Consider the following 22,615-nt stretch of genomic DNA (forward strand, 5'->3'; position numbering starts at 1 on the left):
ACCACACCCCCCCCCACCCTCTCATTCCCCCTTCCTTGGCCCACTTATATTCTCCTCCCCCCTCTCTTCCCCACCCGCTCGCCTCACCCTCCCCTCTGCCTCATTACCCCCCCTTGGCCCGCTATCCCCACCCTCTTTTTTCCCCCCACACCATTGACTTCTTCCCCTCCTCTCATCCTTGAGACACCATGCAAGACAAGAGAATAGGACAAACCCCCCCCCCCCCCCCCCCCCTCCCCTCACACACTCTCTTCCCCCCCATGGTGGGCACCTACCATAGAGCCCCCTCTCTCTCCTATCCACGCCACCTCATCCCCTTCTCTCTCTCGTTCTTCTCAGCCCAAAGGCGTAGCACCCACCATGGAGCCCACTCTCCCTCCACACCACACACTCACTCACCCTCACCCTCTCACACCCTCATCCTCTTCCTCACTCACCACCCCAATCCCCTCTCCCTCTCTCGCGCTCTGTTCGGCTCCACCCTGCCTGCAATCCTTCTCTCTCTCCCTCTCGGCCTGTAGAAGGTGCAGCGCACAGCTCTTCTCTCTCTCTCAATACACACACACCACACACACAGACACACACACACACACACACACCACGCATACACACACACACACACACCACTCCCCCACCCCCATCTTCACGTAGCTGCCGACTGGCTGCCAACACAAAGAAAAAATAAATTATAAAAACATATATATAATATATATAAGCCCCCATTCCCACCGCACGCTTGCGCACACATATACATATATACATATATATCTATATATATATATATATATATATATATATATATATATATATATATATATAAATACACACACACACACACACACACATCCGCCCACATGCACATACGTACATACACACGCTGTCGTGCAGCTCCGCTGCCATGTAGAGAAAGAGAGCAGAGAAATGCAAGCTAAGCTTCTTTGAAGCCTACACATTTAATGGTCAATGATCAGGGCTTGTTAATAGGCCAAGTTTAATGATTAATGTATGCCAGATGGGGCTTAAAAGGGCCAACAGATACCTCAATGATGCCAAAAATGATTATGCTTGAAGTGAGCACAGATGAGAGTTTATGGTCTAGAACTGTAGTGCTTGAAGTGCTCTACCGGCCTGTCTTTACGGCTCGTCGATTAAAGCTACGATGAAGAAGTTATGGCATATTGAAGTTTGAGTCGATTGCAGATCCGTACCGGATTGGACAACTGCATATGATATGACAGAGATGAAATGAATGCACGGGCTTGAAGTGCTCACTTTCTGGAGCGCGTCGATCTTTTCAGATCAGTAATCGGAGTCGCGATCGCCAAGATATTAGCCGTTAAAGATTCACTAGGGGTCGGCTGTGTACCAGTCCGGTCGGCTCGGTTGGGGTGCCATCTGGGAAATTTGGCCTCCTCATCAGGGTTAGTATGCGTTTTATGCAGTTTGAGAAGTCTATGGCTTGGCAGGCAGAGTCCCGGTGTTAGTTGTCGGCAATGCTGAGCTGGGTTATTTTGGCATTATTCAAGAATGTCAGCTCTTGCAATGCTTTAAAAGATATGTATGCCAAGTGTGGTGCCAAGCCATTAAATAATGGCCAAGGGCCACAATTATGGCGCCGATAGCCGCCTAAGCAATGGCTTCCAGAGCTTGCCTATGGTCGGCCGCCCAAGGCAACAAGCAGACGCCCAAAGTCGTAAGCGAAGGCCACCCAACTAAAGGGCATGCCCAAAGGCTGCCCGCCCACAGGTAGTTCAAGGGCCACCCATTGGGAACTAAAAAGGGTTTTTTAAGTGAATGTGAAACAAAAGAAGAAAGAGCAGGTCTATGGAGAGCAGTTGCAGCCATGCAGGAGGAAGACAAATGATTGCGCAAGTTGGCTCGGGCCTCAATTGATGCGGAGAAGAAACGCGAAGTGCAGCCCTCGCCATAACGCTCCTCTTCGGTACCGGTTTTGCCAAATTCGACGCTACTTGAAAGTCCGAGCTGCCACATCATAGTGGCCGTTCCTGTGCCATGCTAGCAGCGGCGGCGCTATTGGCTAATAATAGGACACCTTTTTTTTGCATGCGGAGATGGCAAGAAAAAACTAGAGTGCTTCGTCAGCGTGTATAAGCGGAAGTGGATAACAAATTGGTATACAGGTACAAGCCTTCAAGGCGATTTCAATTAGAGAGAGCAAGCACTGAACAAGAGTATAGATCGTAAAGAAGATTGTCGAAATGAAAGGTGAGAGAGAGAGAGAGAGAGAGAGAGAGAGAGAGAGAGAGAGAGAGAGCACGTATTATTTGTTTTGCACAAACTTTCTTATGCCAAGTGAGTATAAGTGACTGAAACGATTTGATGAAAATAGTATGCCAAAAAATTGAAGAATTATGAACGGAACATTGTATGTAGCATGCAATGATTTCTTTACAATGAAATGGACAAATCTTCTGTGGAGAAGAGGAGGAGGACTATATCGGTAAGATGCTCTTCAGAGTGGCGCGTGTGGGGAACTCGTTGATAGAGAAATAACGCGAAACGAATTGTTTAGTTATGTGAAGGCGCGAGTAGGCCGAGCACGTCTGCAATCTGCACGAACAACATACAATGGTGTTTTGTGGAGCAACTAGCCAGCACGGCGATGTCGATGTTGATTTGTCGACTGAGTGTATCCCAAGTGATGTAATGTGGATACCATGGGGCAGGTGGTTGAACTGGCCATGGAATGAACTCGCTCCATTTATGCATGTAGTGTTTGAGCACCCGCTCTTGCAAATGTGGGTAAAGACAGTATTGGAACTTGTACATTGCAGTCTCAAATTCTGGCTGCTACTCAATCAGATCAGTTGGAATTGGCCTACCCATTCTAAACTGAAAAGAAAAGGCATTTAAATCAAAACAGTTGATAAGTTGTCATGTCTGCCATAGTTTGAATGGAAACAGAAAGACATTGTTGTAGGCAATGATCAAAATTATGTGACAAAGACAGTGAACAAAACAATGAAATAAAGACGGCAGAAGTTTACAGCTATACCTTCGTGTTTTTTTTCAAAAAATAATATTTTCTCAACCTTGGTGGATGTCCAGAACAAACGTTATAACCTAATGCAATTGTTGTCTTCTGTTGTTTAATATAGAAAAATTCTAAGTTTCTAGCTTTATGAATATTGGTACTGGTTGCTAAAGTGGTAATTTCAAAATTGTCCTCGAAAGGAATGTGTGTCCGAATGTCCTCTCGCATTCTCTTCGAAGGATTGCGCTTGTGCTGGCCAATGCGTTTATGGATGTTATTCGTGACTCCGATATATCTTCTATCGTTCTTCGTGCAGCGTATATTGTAGACTATGTATTCTTCCCGCAACGCTGCTTTTTCTGGGGTGGAAGGCCGATGCTTGTCTCTGGTTGTTGATGAGTGTCTAAATCTGTAGTACATCCAGATTGGTTAGGTCAATAAAAAAAATGACATTGCTGCGGAGAAGTGAATAGAATCTAGTGATACTTGTTATCCATACATGCCTTGGTCTCTTGCAACTGGCTCGTATGGGGAGGCTGGTTGTCCATAATTTATTGCCTTGTGTTCGCTGTAGTGCCATGCTACCTTCTGGATTGTGATAGGTGGATTAGTTGCGTCGTGCGTGTGGTTTGCCGAAGTCATGAAATTTGTCAAGATACCGGCACATTTTTCTTGAGTGGCTTTTGAAAGTTCAACCAAGTCAATGTTGTAACCAAACCGCAGCTGTTCCATCGCGTACAATGTAATTCCTTCAGATTTTGTGTCGAGGAGTTGTTGTGCTTCAACATTATGCAACATACTCTCATCATCCTCGTACTAGATATCAAGCTCTTCAAGTATTTGCTTCATGAGACCTACAGGATGCAGGAGCAAGCTTGTTAGCACTACACATAGAAGGCATTATATTTTCCTTTTCTAATAGTACCTGTTGTCATCCTTTCTGTGTTTGGTGTGGCCATTGTTTGGTCTAGAGCTTTATATCTTGCGTCGCACTTGTTCATGAAGTTGCGAAGTTCTTGAAAAGTATGGAACCCCTCAATATACGCATGGGGTTTCTCGCCTGCTGAGTTTGCCAATCTCATCTGCTTAGTCGTGAGGTAAAATCTCTTAGGTTGTATCGCTGGTTGCGTTTCCTTTGCGTTGTTCGTATATTGCTTGAAGAGCTGCATAGTAAAATGAGTGATTGATTTGCATGTGTACACGCAGGCAGATGCAAGATCAAAGAAGCGTGCAAAATGTACCGTGTTGTGATCCATTGTTTGATTCAGTTTCCTGCACGTTAAAAAAAATATTTTGATGACCTCTTGCAGTATTTCTGAAGCATAAGATCTGACAAACGTTTAAACAAAAATGAATGAAGTGAAAAAGGGAAGAGCAGTAAATTTACAAAAGGTGGATCAGAGTGAGCAGGGGTGATTGGGAAGGTGTCTCTGCAATGCAACATATTGAACATGATAAGTCCATAGAAGAGAAGACAAGCAGTTAAACAAAAATTCCTGCTTTATATAGAAGGCAGTTACAAGGCGATTTCATTTGTTTAAAAGAAACAAGAATTGATATTGAAGAGGGCGTAGGAAACATTCCCGGCTAGAAGTTCAAAAATCTAGATGGTGTGAACATCTCTGGCGTAGGTAGCTCTAGTAAATGTAGCCGGGTTCGCTCAGTGACGCGTGATAGCATCACATATAGAAGGCCAGGGGCGAAAATTTCTTTTACAATGAGCAAGACGTTGGAGTTGATTGTTGCGCCTTGGGACTTGTGTCCAGTCATAGCGTAGGCGAGAGCTAGTGGGAATGTGGATTTATGGTACCAGTGCCCATTGAATGTCCGTCTGCTATGCTTTGACCGCCGAAGTGTAAGTTCCTGTTTGGATGTGTCGAGTGTGACTTTGATTGCTTTGACGCCTCCTTCTTCATCTTGGAGGATTTCGTCTACGCGACAAAGTGATCCATTGGCTGCTCCAATTGTTAAGTCTATGTTCTCTGTTATCAGCGCCTTTGCTCCTTCTGCTATTCTGTCAATTGCGTGGAAGTCGGGATCTTTAAGCCATGCTTGGAGCTCAGGGACGTTGTGTGCGTTTGTCTTGAGGCCGATTTGGATGATGTGACTATGCCGATGGAAGCGTTCCAAGAGAAGGTTATTATAATATCGAGCGTCACTCTTGTGTGTGCAAATGATTGTCATATTCCTATCCATGTGTTGATCTATTTGATCCTGCATTATGATGAGGTCACCGAGCGCATCATGGATCTCTTTCTTTGTGGGGAGCCTGACTCTTATTGTATTGAGGAACTCTATGAAAGAGATATCTTTTGCATGGTGCACTAAGCAAGACATAATGTACGTAGTAGCAGTGGACCAATAAGTGGATCTTGTGATGTGGCATGAGTAGCAATGATCATTTTGATGCCTGCATACCGGCGGCAACTGTGCCAAATCATCGAACAAGAAGAGCTTTTTATCTTCGAATGGGTCTAGCAGTGTGCCGTTGGTGACATTCACAATTTGTCGTACTATGAGATCAAAAGTTTGCTTTGTCAACATAGAAATCTCTTCTATGATAATCGTGTCTGCTTCTTTGATACTGACGTATCTGTCATCAGTTTCGGAGATTGACAGGGGATACTGCTGTGTGCGCACCGGTATCTTGAATTGGTAATGGACATTTGTTGCGATGCTGCTTAACCTCGTGGCCGCTGCACCAGTCGAAGCAGCGAGTGTGACAGTTTTCCCTTGCATTATGTGTTGGCTTGTGATATATCTTATGAGGAAGCTTTTGCCACTGCCAGGAGTGCCTGTGATCACATGCAGACCACCCTTTGCTGCTGTGAGCTTCTTGTAGATCTCTGCTTGTTCAGATGTCAGTGACGCGTTCTGGACGTTTTGAAGCTCGCTTAGAAGGGCAGAGATACGAGAAGTCGTGTCCTGTTGCTCGTAGTCTGTTTGCACATCTGGAGATTGAAATGAGGTAGCCTTTGTTGAGGATATCTTCTATAGTATCATGTTGTAAAATTGGTGTGTTTGATCTGTCGCGAGCATATTTCGTTGTGTATACTCTGTGATGTACATCTCAAGGTCCTCATCTGTCAGTATCAAATTTCTAAGTTTTCACTCAAGATAGTATGACTTGGACGTGTTCTCCGGTGAGAGGAGCTGGGATTCGTTTCTGAAGGTGATGCTCTTTAGCAGCACGTTGTAAAAGAAAGCCTCTGGATGATGCCCTGGGTGGAAGTCTGTGAAACGGACTAGTCGGTGTTGCCGCTCCGGCGATTGTCCGTAGGTGTTCACCTCCGAAATATTTTTTTTTTCTTTTTTCCCCTTCGTCACTGTGTAATTCTTGTGGAAGTCGTAGAACGTAAGATTCTCCAGACTTTGTGGTCATGCGCAGTACAGATCAACAGGGTGCAGCACGACATCATTGTTGTGAGAAATGATTCGTTGTCGTAGTGCCGGGGGTGATGAGTCGACGTATTGGACGGTGTCACTGTTTGAAATGATTGGGATTTGCAAACAATTTAATGCCACTTATGTTGCTGAGATAGGCTTCGACAGTAAAGAGGTTGAGATCATCTTCAATTTCACAGTGTCAAGGCCACCTAGGCCTAAGCGCTCTGCATCTTCTGAGCGGATGTTGAGATGGCCCATTGGTTCAGTTTTGAGTGCATACTTCAGGAGGTAATAGGACAATGATGAATTGGTGACCCGCTGTATATTCATATGTGCACCCCATAGCAGAAGCAGTGTAGGGTGGTACGGTACGACATTTCTGTCTTCATTCCGGGGCCTGAAGTATTGCCATCTGTGATTTTGTTCGTTGAAGACTGGGTTTGGATTTGGCTGTGCATGAAATGGAAAACCGTGTTTACATACTCCATCTCTTTGATTGTGGTAACAACTTGTACGGCACTTGTGAAGTTGTTTCCTGAGCACTAGTTGTCGGAGGCGGCTCACTTCTGGCAAAACCACAGTGCTAGTTTCTGGCGAGATGTATGCAATTATCTCAGCAGATAGTTGCTCTTTGTCTTCTTCATGCATCCACAATATGACATGAGCATGCAGTGATCCTCTATTTTGGACCTCATATCTAACCAAGTGGTGTTGCACACGGCCCAACACACCTTTTGCAAGTATATATTTGGACATAAGCATTTGGAATTTAGTGTGGAAGGTGAGGGCGCATTCGATCGGGCAGTCTGTCCAAGTGAAGGAGGCGTTCAAATGACGTGCAATTAGCTCGATCGTGTCAATCTCATGCCATCTTGTGTCTGTGACCTCAAATTCAGTGAAAGTCAAGAAGAAATTAGGCATTCCCCATTCGTCCACCATTGCTATCAAGTTCTTTAGGTTCTTGCGGTGCCACGAGTAGGAGCCTGGCATGCTGGAAGGGGTGTTGTACCGAAGCACATGTCTCACAGTGTCCTCGTCAGTTGTTGTACGATTGGCCTTCTTGTAGTTGTCAATGTCCCTTTGCAACAAGCTTGTGTGTGTATTGTTAGCCAACATAAGAGCCTGCTTTACTTGGTACATTATGAGAAGGTATGGCTTGTACAGGGTGTAAACGGAGAACAAAGTCGATGCACGTACCTTTACATATATACTGACGTTGATTTTACCATCATATTGGCCTTTCCCGAAAGGAAACAGGAATGGAAACATTGTCGTCTCTATCGTGATGTCCTTCACGGAGCTTGCTGCGGCAGGCATGCCGTTGGGCTTGAAAGTAATTGTTCTCTCAAGCAATTGTTGACAGCCACGGATCTGCAGAGAAGCAAATTCGTAAGTATCACTAGCGGTGAATGCTCTTCTCCTGGCTGGTTCAACGATGTTTTTGATGATACCAAACATCAAACTCGTGTCAAGCTGTGCCATTAGTGCAAACGGTGCGTTGTCTTGTTGGTGCTGAATGATCTTGCTCACACTATCTTGACTTAGTATGCAGAGGCCAAGCTTCTTATTCGGTCGTTCAGCCATCGACATGTACTTCTGTAGTACGAAGTTGTTCTCAAGATTGAATGCAAGTATTTCTGCCACTTGTGATGTAGCTAGGTCTTGCTCTGTGAAGGTTGTTCTATGCTCTTTACTCCATGATAGTGATAGGGGCTTTTCACAAGCCAAGCTCCCATACCCCTCTTCTCTCGTCCCCACCCCATGAAAACCCCCTCTTATGGAGGGAGTGATAAAAGGCATTGGAAAAGGTAAGAAAAAAATAAAGTATGATTATGTAAATATATAGGAAAGGTAAAATAGGCCACCTCATGTCTGCGGGGCAGCCCATCCCCACCTTGCCTCCTTTTTCTTCACTGATGCCCCGCCGTGTGTCCCTTTTCCTCTCCTCCACTCAAAAGGTCAACCCCCTCTCTCTTCCCCTTGTCCTTTCTCCTTTCTCTCTCCCCTCAAGCTACCCCACCTCTCACCAATGATGCATTATAACTCACCAATAATGCACCCTAACTCACATGCAACTTATGCTATCTTCCAAAACAGTATACCCCACCCCCCTTTTCTCTCTCCTACACTCTCCCATGATCCAAATACCCCCCTCTCTCTCTCTCTCTAAAATTCGAAATCTCTCTTGTCTTGTAGCCAGATGGCCTCCCCCACACTCACACACACTCAGTCTCACTGAAAAAGGTGCCCACAGACCCATCCCCACCCAGTGGTTACCTGATTTTCTTGTGTTCACACACATCTGCACACAGATTCACCTCTTAACACACTCCCCTCTCTCCCCTCTTGTAATTACTTTATTCTCCATGTCACCTCTCACTTTTTTCATCAACCCATCTCTCTCTCTTAGTCTCTCTCTCATGAGACTGCTGTTCTGGCACATATACACACAGCCAGACAAGTGGGGCCCACAGTCACATGGTTTGTGTAGATAATGATTTCTTCATTTCTAAATTCTAGAATTTCTCCCCCCTCCTACCCTATATAAAGAGGGGTCACTATCACACTAAAACACACACAACATCACCAAAGAACACACTATGCACTATGTGTGCCTAGTGCACACACACACACACACACACCCACACCATCACCATCACCATCACCATCACCGCAATCACCATGCTTGTCTTGAGCATGACCTCTACACCCTTGGCTATGGAAGATGAAGGGCAACTAAATGAAGGATGATGGCCATAGTCCTTGTGCGAGTCTTCGCCATCAACTCCCACCTATCCACCATGTGATCTACCACTCACTCCCCTACCCTATGCTCCCCATTTCATCGCCTAATTCTCTAAATAAAGCTTGAGGTTTTGTGAGTATGTTTTCTTGCAATGTTTTGCCCATGTGAGGTGTGCGGAATCGCCACCTAGTCTTGTGTTTTGGAGTGAGCTTGGGTATGTGTGAAGGGTGTGCGGATTCGCCATCCTTTTGTGATGCCTAAGTACTAAGTCGCTATACCTTCTCCCTCACTCTCTCTCTCTCTCTCTCTCTCTCTCTCACTCACTTGATATCATTCCCTTTCCTTTTCATCATTACTCCCAAGCATCCATCTCTCTTGGATGAAAACTTTGTTATGGTGGTGTGTTGTTTGCGTCCTAGCCGCTGAAGCTAGGTGGTGCCCCCTGTTTGCTTTACCATGACAGGCTCGAGGCGCGCCATTCGGTCCCCGGTGTTTTAGAGGCCATCGGGGTTCGGGGTTCGCTTTGCCCCCATCATTTGGTGCCCCCACGGAGGATCTTTTCTAAGACCCTTCAGTTTACAATTCTGAAAGTGACGCCCACTATCAATCATGGACGAATGGTTGAAGGAATTTTTTAATTGGAGGACGGAAGAAGAAGAGACGAAGGAGGCACTAGCCGCCTTCATTGAGGTGCTACTGCCAGGCTGCAGTGTCGTCAGCATTCAAGAGGTAAATTCTCCATCTCGTGTCGCTCGTTCTAACTATAAATTGAGAGCATCAGGTGGGAGGTCGGTGAAGTGCCATCACTGTTGTCAACCAAGGCACACTGTCAATGAGTGCTAGCAACGAAGGCAATGAAAGGGCTGAAGTCATCTACATCGACATTCATCGCAAAGAAGTCATTCACATCAAGGAAGGGAAGCAAACGGTGAGACCTCTTTTCCCTAAAGAAACTACAACCAAAGTTATAACTCCAAAGTGGCCTAAAGGGGCTGCGCAAGCCAAAGGCAAGGAGAAGATAAGCCAGTCTGGAAACACATGACCCCAAAGGGAGAAGCATCTGGCCAAGCAAGTGCTTCAAGCTCAGAAAGTCGGGTTGTACCCAGTTTGCCAAAGAGGAAGTCATCCGAAGCTAAGCGGCGAAAGGTCGCCTACCGATTTGCACGACGCATGCGAGTGCTACCAATCCACTTCGACAATCCGGAAGAAGAAGTGGTAAGAAGATTCCCATGTCCTAGAGAAGAGTGGTTCGGCTACTGCTCTCGCTGTTTTGGAAAGAGAGTGGGGGATCTTCCTCCTCTCCCTATACAACTTATCCTGAAGAAGCTCTCTACCAGGGGAGAAACCCAGTGGGCTGGAGACGAGTTGCAACTGAATGGAGTAGAATTCATGCAACACGCCGACTACGGAAATTACCTGCAATTGTTGTTAGCCAAGAGGCTGGGAGTGGTCAGACGCGTCGCCATCACCCCGTACGTGCTAAGCAACGAAGGAAAGGTAGAGCCCATGAAAGGCGACGACCTCTTGTGGATGTGCCGACTCATCAACATTGGCACGATAAGAGTATAAGTAAGTATTTCATCCTTTGTGCATGATGGAAAACGGGCCAACGGAATTCCCGTTCAGATTCTTGCAGCATATGCATGTGAATATCTATGTAGATAGGAAAGTTTTCTACCAACAGAAGATCGTACACCTATTCGGTGCGGCGGTACTAGGAGAGATCCTCAATTCCCCGAACCCTATCATTCTCCCCATATTAGATTACCATCATTCCTTTAATGTTTCTATCTTTATCTTGTTTTAACCTATCCACCCACCCTTGTAAAAAAGCTGCTATGAGCCGCACTGTTAATGTAATGTAAAAAAAAAGAAAAAAAAAGAGGTTTGTAATTTCCTGAGTCACTATCATGGCAAGTGTTTCTTTCCCCACGTTCAGTGGAAAGAAGGGAGAGGATCTCACCACCGACTTTTTGGATGATTTCGACATTGCTTGTATCGTCTCCAACAAAGATGACGATGCTTCACGACTTAGAATTTTTCCTCTACTGATGAAAGTAGAGGCCAAGTCTTGGTATAATGCATTGCCCCAGGCCACCATGAATGCATGGGATGTGTTAATGGCTACTTTTGTAAAGAGGTTTGGTGGAGGCACAACCTCGGAGAGGCTATGGTAGTTACTGACAGAATTAAAGCAGGGAGGCATGCTGGAGTATGCCACCTACGAGTCCAAATTTGTGGACTTATGGGAGAGATGGGTTGCCTATTGGAGGAAGGTGAAGCAGCGCCTAATTTCCTAAAGAAGGACCGTTTCATTGCTGGTCTATGGTCTCCGCTTAGAGAGAAGGTGAAGGGAAGGTTTCCTGGAACATATGAGTTGGCAGTCGAAGTAGCCCGCCTTAAAGACAAGAAGCTACGCATGCAAGCAAGAGTAAACGAGTCAGAGGAAACAAGCTCGATACAACCAACCCTAGTGACTGCAACAGCCAATCATAGAGTCCAACCACAAGAGGCATCATAAGAGCAAGACCTGCTGAGTCGTATCACCACCCAACTAGAGAGTTTAGCTGCGCATCTGGTGCAGCAAGGGCTTACACCTGGCAGGAACCCAGAACAAGGAAGAGGACAACGAAGGCAGAACCCTGAGTACCATTGTTACAACTACGGAGAAGATGGTCACGGTATGTACTACTATCCCAAACCACAACAAAACTATAATAGAGAAGGTAGGAGGAACCAATTGTGACCCCCTAGAGATAGAACACCCCCACCCCGAACACCAGCCCCACCAACACAAATTCTACGTCCGCCACAATCACCACTTACAATCATCCTACGGCCACCACCAATTGGTACCCGGACACCAAGTATCATTGGTCTTGCCGAAGAGGTCAAGATGAAGGTAACCGAAGAAGGATCAAGCGAGAAGTTTATTCAAAGGACTGAAGCAGTGGAACAAGAGGTTAAAGAATCAAAAGATGCTACCCAAGTGGGGGAGGTAAATCAAGAAAATTGTGTTACAAATGTGAGTACATCTTTAACCTTGGATGAAATAGGCACCAAAGCGATCAATCGACAGCATTGGGCAGTAAGGGTAAGAAGGTGTAAAGTGCTGATTAGGCCTCGTCAGAGTAAGAGGAATGCAAAGGTCATGAAAGATACAAGAGAAGAGGAAAACCAGCCTGTTAGCAAGGCTTTGCAGAAGATGGACAACATATCAAGCAAAGGGGAGGGCTTTGAAAACAGAAGCCTGTGCACCAGCATGGACCCAGGACAATGTAGCAAGCTAAAGGAATCTTGCATCCAAGCAGTTTCACTTGAGGACCATAACGAAGAGGTAAGTGACTGAAGGTTTGGAGTTGGCTATTTCTCCAGAGGCTTGGCAGCCGAGCAAGACTTTATTGTGTAGTGTTATAGACTTAGAGATGGGTAATGCCTCTAGTCTACTGAAGGGTGTTATAAACTTGGAGATGGGTAATGCCTCCAGTTTATGTGAGGATGCTCATAGTAAGTTTGATGATCAATATGTTGCCAACCTTTTAAGGATGTTCCAAACTCCTCCACAACACAGAATTGTGTTTTCATGGGATGCATCAGACCTATGGCTGTGGCTAGCCGCTATAACATATAGAGAGAATATCAGCATGGAGATAAGAGCAAAGGATCCATGGATAGACAAAAGCCTGATAGAATGCAAGAATGAAGACCTCATTCGCAATTTGGTACAATTTTTTACAAATAGTGCATCCTCTCTTTGGAGAAAGGTAAGTGGATTACGCTTGTATTTAAGCCGCAAGGTAGGTGGCTTGCTATTAGCATCAGTAAAGGAAGCTGACATGTTTGAGGACACCCAAAAGAAGCATAATATGCTTGCAATTTTTTCTAGTCATGGCAGTAAGCAGGACTCTGAAGACAACTTGAGCTCACCATACCAACAAGGCAGCCATATATGGTGGATTCTTGGTACACTCTTGGGAATCATAATTTTCGGTTCTGTCTTTGCAGGAGCCAAGATGCTCATTTCCCCTCTCGCTACTGGTGGTTACAAATTTGGTCCAATTTGGCATGCAAATTTTATTGTTTGGACACTGCAGACAATGATCCTATTTTTCACCTGGGATCCAGGAGGACACTGGCACAAAGTTCTGGAAGCCATGGGCTTCCCCTTTAATCAACCGACACTATTCCAAGAAATAAGCTATCACCCGGACCTATTACAGATTCATGAATATCCCATAAATCTCACCAATGGCCAAATGGAATGGCTAATTCAGAAGGCTACTCGAAATCGGATCCTACAGCTAAGCGGAAGAAGAAACAGAGCTAGAGACATGAATGCCTCTCGCCAAAAGGGGAGGGCTAATGATGGGGGCTTTTCACAAGCCAAGCTCCCATACCCCTCTTCTCTCGTCCCCACCCCATGAAAACCCCCTCTTATGGAGGGAGTGATAAAAGGCATTGGAAAAAGTAAGAAAAAAATAAAGTATGATTATGTAAATATATAAGAAAGGTAAAATAGGCCACCTCATGTCTGCGGGGCAGCCCATCCCCACCTTGCCTCCTTTTTCTTCACCGATGCCCCGCCGTGTGTCCCTTTTCCTCTCCTCCACTCAAAAGGTCAACCCCCTCTCTCTTCCCCTTGTCCTTTCTCCTTTCTCTCTCCCCTCAAGCTACCCCACCTCTCACCAATAATGCATTATAACTCACCAATAATGCACCCTAACTCACATGCAACTTATGCTATCTTCCAAAACAGTATACCCCACCCCCCTTTTCTCTCTCCTACACTCTCCCATGATCCAAATACCCCCCTCTCTCTCTCTAAAATTCGAAATCTCTCTTGTCTTATAGCCAGATGGCCTCCCCCACACTCTCACACACTCAGTCTCACTGAAAAAGGTGCCCACAGACCCATCCCCACCCAGTGGTTACCTGATTTTCTTGTGTTCACACACATCTGCACACAGATTCACCTCTTAACACACTCCCCTCTCTCCCCTCTTGTAATTACTTTATTCTCCATGTCACCTCTCACTTTTTTCATCAACCCATCTCTCTCTCTTAGTCTCTCTCTCATGAGACTGCTGTTCTGGCACATATACACACAGCCAGACAAGTGGGGCCCACAGTCACATGGTTTGTGTAGATAATGATTTCTTCATTTCTAAATTCTAGAATTTCTCCCCCCTCCTACCCTATATAAAGAGGGGTCACTATCACACTAAAACACACACAACATCACCAAAGAACACACTATGCACTGTGTGTGCCTAGTGCACACACACACACACACACACACACACACACACCCACACCATCACCATCACCATCACCATCACCGCAATCACCATGCTTGTCTTGAGCATGACCTCTACACCCTTGGCTATGGAAGATGAAGGGCAACTAAATGAAGGATGATGGCCATAGTCCTTGTGCGAGTCTTCGCCATCAACTCCCACCTATCCACCATGTGATCTACCACTCACTCCCCTACCCTATGCTCCCCATTTCATCGCCTAATTCTCTAAATAAAGCTTGAGGTTTTGTGAGTATGTTTTCTTGCAATGTTTTGCCCATGTGAGGTGTGCGGAATCGCCACCTAGTCTTGTGTTTTGGAGTGAGCTTGTGTATGTGTGAAGGGTGTGCGGATTCGCCATCCTTTTGTGATGCCTAAGTACTAAGCCGCTATACCCCCTCCCTCTCTCTCTCTCTCTCTCTCTCTCTCTCTCTCTCTCTCTCTCTCTCTTGATATCATTCCCTTTCCTTTTCATCATTACTCCCAAGCATCCATATCTCTTGGATGAAAACTTTGTTATGGTGGTGTGTTGTTTGCGTCCTAGCCGCTGAAGCTAGGTGGTGCCCCCTGTTTGCTTTACCATGACAGGCTCGAGGCGCGCCATTCGGTCCCCGGTGTTTTAGAGGCCATCGGGGTTCGGGGTTCTCTTTGCTCCCGTCAATAGCAAAGGGTTATCTAATATTGAACGTCTGTCTAGTGTACCACGTGCTATTGTTGTCACTATTGAAATGGCGTTGATAGATATGTCAATGACGCTCAATAGCTGTATGTGAAGTTGATTCCCGTTCAGTATTCTTCTCGTGTAGTCGGGAAGTAACGGCACACAATATCTGCGACATGCACTTGAGTTCTCACAAGCGGAGCACTGCACCCATTGTGTTTCTATTTGTGTAGCCTCTAAGCTGGATACCAGTAGACTGCTAGCAAACATTGCAACCGATGTCTCATTTGGAGCTTGAGTACAATGAAAGAGGCACTTCTTTGGATGAAAACTACACCACAAACAAAGTATATGCTTAAAGGTCTGAATGTCGTTGCTATTTTTGAACTCCATCGGTGTACTAAATTGACGATTTCAATCCATGATTGTGAGCATGGTAGAAATCTAGCCTTCTTCTTCATTGAAGTGCGATGTCTCGCTTTCAATCTGCTGAGGTGTATCCTACGCTTTCGGTGATGGTCCATTGACGGCTTCAGTCGGACTCAATCTTAATGGTTCAATGCAATCAGAACCTTGTGATATTTAGTTACTAATCACGGCTAAGCAACAGATAGTTCAAGCGTTTGAAACAACTATGTACCTGGTGCTGGATTGCGCTCTTGTGGGGTTTCGGACTGAGAAGAGGCAAGCGGTAGTTGAGTTCTTGAATGTCCCTTGCAAAGAATAAGTACGAAGTGTTAGAAAAGTAATAGCACAATGTTTAAGGTTCTGAGAGTAATCTCATTATTTGTATGTGTTCTTTATCTCTTATGTTATAGAAAAAAAAGAAAACGTGCTGGTGTCCCTACACGGGGGAGTTTGCACAGTCCTCCCCAATTTTTATAATACAAGGGAACGTGCCATTCCCACGGCAGCATGCAATTTTCGGTGTGTTCCTTTTTAATGTGTCCTCAGCGTTCAAGATTAAAATGTGGCACTTTGTGCTCACCGCACGTTGGAATATGTCGCCGTTGCAAATGTAGAGGAGTTGTGTCCAAGTTTCTCTTGATCTGTCTGCAATGAAACACGGTAAGAGTTAGGCCATAATTAGTTGCGCCTGCAGAAATGAGCTAAGTAAGGTAGTTGAAGGTGGACATACACACATAGCTTCTATAATTGCTAGTGAGACCCCTTTATCCTCAGCATGGACACCCCCTACCCGTGCATAATAACTCTACCCTCCTAGACGTTGCACAAGGTGGACGTGGTCTCAAAACATCAAATTAGTTATCCATGCAAGATGAACTAGCAAGTAATGAAGATCTAAAGGACAATTGGCAGCATTGTGAAACGAGGAATCACCAACCAAACAATTAGAGTTGATAAGAGGGATTTGGTAGAAGTGTTGTGAGCTATGACTAGCCTTGGTCTGCTAAAGCCATCTCTGTACTCCATGGCCCTCAAGGTCCTCCAAATACTCTTATGGACAACATGCAGTATATCGTATTGCCCCAACGCTACTACCACACCCTGCATCATCGCCACAAACCCTGGAGCATGTTGGGGTATAAAGCCCAATGTGGTCGCCTAGGTAAGTGGGCGGGCCGTCAGGTATGTACACATATTCTTTTATAAAAACCTAATAAGAACTCACTATGCTCTACACATTACAGTAGAGCGAGTTCACCATAGCGTCGTTCTCTTCTTCTCGCACTCTCTCTCTCGCGTCGCACTTTCGCTCGTACTCCTTCAACTGGTATCAGAGCTCAGATCGAGGCTCGGGGCAGCACTGCAGGAGGCTAGAGTCACCAGCTCAGATTGGAGTGAAATTCGACAAGCGAAGACACGGCCCCACATCTTGTGATCAAGCCCGAAGGGCTTAGTGTGCTCAGAATTTCATTCTGAGGTCATCTCGGCCATCGTTCGGCTTCGACAAAGGTCTACGCAGGCCATTTTCGACTACGTGGTCTCGGCGGGTGCAGATCCGACTCTGCAAATTTGGGGTTTTCGGCCTACGACTGCAGGTGTTGAGGATATTGACACTCCCAGAGTGTTGATTTGTGGCTGTTTACACATCGAAGGACGGATCACAGTTCTTGGAGGCGTGTCACATACGACACGGGCGCATCTACACACAGACTATAGGCGACATCCACTAGTTCATCAGGTAGCTTGTGTTTGCTGCTTGATATTCCAGATTTCATCCTGACATTGCAGGTACTTCCACATGGGATGTATTGTCAGAGATGATGTATGTCTGTTGAGGGTTTGCTGGCTGTGAGTCACGCAGCAAACAACCACCGCAGCGGTTACAACATACAATGGGAAATTTGTGGATGTATGATTTTGTGGGAAGTCTATGTACTGCAACCTTTGTTGAGGGTCGAGTGAGGTTTTATTGAGTTGGGGGATTCTCGAATGTTGAGATCCTTTCGGTGATACAGGTCTTGGAGCGATCCCTCGAGCACCCTTAGATAGGCAGCTAGGATGTATTGACTGTGAGTTAGACAGTTGGGATTGCATCTTTGCTTTACTGTCGTTGAGGCATTGTCGCAGTCTATGCTTATAGGACAGTGACAGAGACAGTACAGGTGCAGGACAAGTTTACCCGCAGCTTACAGTGTCAGAGAGACAGTGTTTTTTGAGTTGTTTTTTGGTCTGTTTTTTAGTACACCAGAGCCATTTTACAAAGGAGACTATGCCAGGTTGATATTGGTTCAGAGGTCAGTTTACAGGGGAAACTCTGCCGAATTTTTCCCAGAAAAGTAAACTAGTGTGAAGCGTAGCTATGGCTGGATCACAGGACACTGCTCTTTACAATATCAAGAAGCTGGATGGAACCAATTTCCCATTGTGGAAGAAGCAGATTTGGCACGTGTTGGTACAAAAGAAGCAGATAAAACCTATAAAGCTCAAGGGGATAAAACCAGAAGATATGGACGAAGATGAATGGAGCGAAATGGATGAATTGGCAGTTTCTACCATTATGTTGACTTTGGCAGAAAGCGTTTACTTCAATGTAGCAGACGAGATGTCGGCTTATCAAGCATGGTTAAAGCTGATTGATCTTTATGAGAAGCAGAGTGCACATTCATAGGTATACTGGCTTAAGAAGCTTGTTGACTTGAAGATGAAAGAAGGGACACCTATGTCCAATCATCTGAATGAATTCAACACAATCTATAGTCAGTTGTCAACTGAAGGTGTCAAGCTTGATGAACCTGTTAGAGCTATGTTCCTGTTGATCACATTGCCGGAAAGTTGGGACACTTTTCGCACAGCTTTGAGTAATTCTGCACCACCAGATGGTTTGAACATAGCAGGTGTAGAAGGAAGTCTGCTTACTGAAGAAACCAATAGAAAGACAATGGACAAAGGCAAAGGAACAGCCTTAGTTGTGAGGGGAAGGACCAAAGAAAAGCACAAAGGTGGAAAGAGGAATCAGTCTCGTAGCAAGTCCCGCAGTGCTAAAGGCAAGAGTGACATAGAATGCTACCATTGTGGCAAGAAGGGTCACATGAAAAGAGACTGCAGAGAATGGAAATCAGAAAAAGGAAAAGAGAAAGCTGAAGACCATGGTGAGAAGAACAAGTCCTCAGTGAAGATTCAAGAAATAAATGTGACAAACACTCTTGCAAAGGATGACAGTCTAGTGTCAGGAGACATCTACTTCTTGAAGAATACAATGGACTCAGCTCTTCTTACAGCATCTGATGGAAATGCACTGAGTGACTGGATTATAGACTCAGGGGCATCACTTCATGTGTCTCCAAACAAGGAGTGGTTTACTTCTTATGTGACCACTAAAGATCATGTTCGGCTAGGCAATGGGCAGACATGTGAGATCTTAGGTGTTGGAGATGTTCAATTGAAGTTTCAGAATGGCTCTTCTTTCACGCTGAAGAATGTGAGACATGTTCCCGCAATTACAAAGAGCTTGATCAGCACAGGTTTACTTGATGATGCTGGCTACGTCACCACTTTTGGACAGAACATGTGGAAGATATCCAAGGGTTCTATGACAATAGCACATGGAGTAAAGTCTAGAGGACTTTACATGATTTATGTATCAAATGTCTCTAAAAATGTAATCAATGTAACCGAGCAGCCTAACGTTTCTTTGTGGCATAGCCGGTTAGGACATATGTCCAAGAAGGGAATGGAAATCTTGTCTCGTTCTGGTTATTTGCCTGGCTTTTCATTTAATGATTTTGAATTCTATGAACATTTTCTGTATGGTAAGCAAACACAGCAGCCACATAAGCATAGAAGCAGTAGAAGAGATACACAGTTGGCACTTGTTCATAGTGATTTGTGTGGACCTATGCCTAACCTATCTCTAGGGGGAGCTTCTTACTTTATGACATTTATAGATGATTACTCGAGGAAAGTATGGGTTTACTTTCTCAAGCACAAGGATGAAGCGTTTAGTGCTTTCAAAACGTTTGTGACACTTGTGGAGAATCAGAGTGGCAAGAAGCTTAAATGCTTACGCACTGACAATGGTGGAGAGTATGTTTCAAAGGCCTTTCAGGACTTTTGTGAGTCAAAAGGTATAAAACGTGAACTTACTGCTCCTTACAATCCTCCTCAAAATGGTGTTGCTGAGAGGATGAATAGGACCATACAAGAGAAGGTCAGAAGTATGTTGTCTAATGCACAACTGCCTAATGGGTTTTGGGCTGAAGCTGTATCAACAACTGTTCATCTTGTAAATAGATCTCCTAGCAAGGTTTTGCAGAAGGATTTAGTGCCAGAGATGGTATGGTCAGGCAAAATGCCCTCATACAAGCATCTCAGAGTCTTTGGCTGTGAGGCATATACTCACGTTCCAAAGGAATTTAGGAACAAACTTGAGCCAAAGAGTAGAAAGTTCATCTTTCTAGGCTATGGTAATTCTGGTGAGATGGGGTACAGACTTTGGGATCCCGAATCTAGAAAGGTTTTCCGCAGCAATGATGTTCACTTTAATGAATCCAAATATCATTCTAAACCAGAGAGGGTTGAGGAGATTAGAAGAGTTGTGTTCCAAGAAGATGGACCTGCACGTGCAAGACAAAATGTCAGAGCTCAAGAGGAGCAAGGACAGGATAGAGTGGAACCACAGGTTGTGGCTGAGCCTGAGCCACCTATTGTACGTAGATCTGGACGTGTCACGCGACCTCCTGATAGGTTTGTTCCATCTATGAACTATGTCATGTTGACTGATTGCAATGAGCCTTCATGTTACAAGGAAGCAGTGCAAATGAAGGACTCCGGGAATTGGCAATTGGCCATGCAGTCAAAGATGACAGCTTTGCATAAAAACCAGACATGGAAGCTAGTTAAATTACCACGGGGCAAAAAGGCTCTACCCTATAAATGGGTTTACAGGTATAAGATCACCGCTCATGATAGTCAGCCAAAGTACAAAGCAAGGCTTGTTGCCAAGGGCTTTAAGCAAGAACAAGGCATTGACTTTGATGAAGTCTTCTCTCCGGTGGTCAAGATGACTACATTGAGATGCTTTCTTGCATTGGTTGCCATATTAGATTTGGTGTTGCACCAAATGGATGTCAAGACAGCGTTCTTGCATGGTGATTTAGATGTGGAAATTTACATGTAGCAGCCAGAAGGGTTTGTTGAGAAAGGCAAGGAAGATTGGGTATGCCAGTTGTTAAAGAGTCTTTATGGCTTAAAACAATCACCGAGGGCATGGTACCATAAATTCCACAAGTTTATGCTTTCTCAAGGCTACAAACATAGTGAGTTCGATCACTGTCTATATACAAAGAAGGCTACGGATGGCAGTTGGCTGATCCTTATTTTGTATGTGGATGACATGTTGATTGCTGGCAAGCACTTGGAAGAAATTTCAGCTTTGAAGTCAAAGATGGCAAAATCGTTTGACATGAAAGACATGGGTGAGGCAAGTCATATACTTGGTATGCGCATTGAGAGAGACAGATCAAAGAAGTTGATTTGGTTATCTCAAACAAAGTATATTGACAAGGTTTTGCAACGTTTCAATATGGAGAAGGGAAAGGCACTGAGTGTTCCATTGCCACCATATGTGAAACTTAGCAAACAAGATTGTCCTCTGTCTGAGGAAGAGCAGGCTGAAATGGATAAGATTCCATATGCGCCTGCAGTGGGTAGTTTGATGTATGCAATGATTGCTACTCGCCCAGACATTGCATTTGCAGTGGGAGTAGTAAGTCGATACATGTCAAACACAGGCAAGAAACATTGGGAGGCAGTGAAAGGAATATTGAGATACTTGAAAGCTACAAAGAGTATGCGTATATGCTATGGGAGTCAGGAGCTAAGTGTAAAGGGTTTTACAGACTCAGATTATGCAGGTGACTTAGACAACCGAAGGTCTACGTCAGGGTATGTCTTTACATTGGATGGTGGAGCAGTATCATGGCGTTCTAGATTACAAGATTGTGTTACTCAGTCTACTACAGAGGCTGAATATGTTGCAGCATCAGAGGCATGCAAAGAATCAATTTGGCTTAATCGACTAGTAACATATTTGGGAATCAAAGAAGAGATGACTGTGTTATATTGTGATAGTCAAAGTGCTATACAATTGGCTCGCAATCCAGTTTATCACTCAAAGACAAAGCATGTGGATGTGAAGTATCATTTCATCAGGGAAATGCTTGAGGATAAGCAACTTCAACTTGTCAAAGTTCACACCACAGAAAATCATGTTGATCTACTTACAAAAGGACTTCCCTCAGAGAGCTTTGCGCATTTTCACAAGAAATTAGGTGTAGGGTAGTACATCACTTCTCTACATCTCTTGTATATTAGCTTGTATAGTAGCTTCTCTCACACTTAAAGTACCACATTGGACTTTAAGTGGGAGGTTGTTGGGGTATAAAGCCCAATGTGGTTGCCTAGGTAAGTGGGCGGGCCGTCAGGTATGTACACATATTCTTTTGTAAAAACCTAATAAGAACTCACTATGCTCTACACATTACAGTAGAGCGAGTTCACCATATCGTCGTGCTCTTCTTCTCGCACTCTCTCTCTCGCGTCGAACTTCCGCTTGTACTCCTTCAGAGCATTGAGTTTTAGGGTAATGATGGCTCTGTCTAGTGGGTATAGTGGGCGAAGGTGGGCTCGGCAAAGAGACGGTCTTGGCTCACATTTTAGAAGAGATGCAACAATCGCAATGTGCATTGAATCTGTGTCACATGTGGAATTTGTGAATGAAAGCCCTCATAGTATGGGGATCAGAGAGACGCAATCATCCCTGTTGTGGCAATTAGGAGGTCAAGCCACATACTTCCAAAGTGTGCTGGCGGGGAAAGGAAAATTGAAAGAAAGGCTGGAAACTCTACAAACATCAGGAGCATCTGTATGCATCACCATCGATAATGTCTGTAGAGCACAAGACTGGAAGATCTGCTCCCTGCAAGATTTTCAACTCTTTTGCCATCACTCCATATTTGCATCATAATCACATCATGAACAACGAGTACAGTGGACATGATGAGTTCTCACTGAGGGGAAATCCTCAGGTTCTAACATTCAAGCACCATATCTGCAGAGCCACGT

At 44.9% G+C, this 22,615-nt stretch overlaps 1 pseudogene; it reads right to left on the minus strand.

The window, feature by feature from the left end:
- Window positions 1–4,102: 4,102 nt before the first annotated feature.
- Window positions 4,103–22,548, minus strand: LOC147439361 (uncharacterized; annotated as a pseudogene).
- Window positions 22,549–22,615: the final 67 nt, after the last annotated feature.

Source organism: Adiantum capillus-veneris, chromosome 16, assembly GCF_014529385.1.
Source record: "Adiantum capillus-veneris isolate H3 chromosome 16, ASM1452938v2, whole genome shotgun sequence".
Lineage (NCBI taxonomy): Eukaryota > Viridiplantae > Streptophyta > Polypodiopsida > Polypodiales > Pteridaceae > Adiantum > Adiantum capillus-veneris.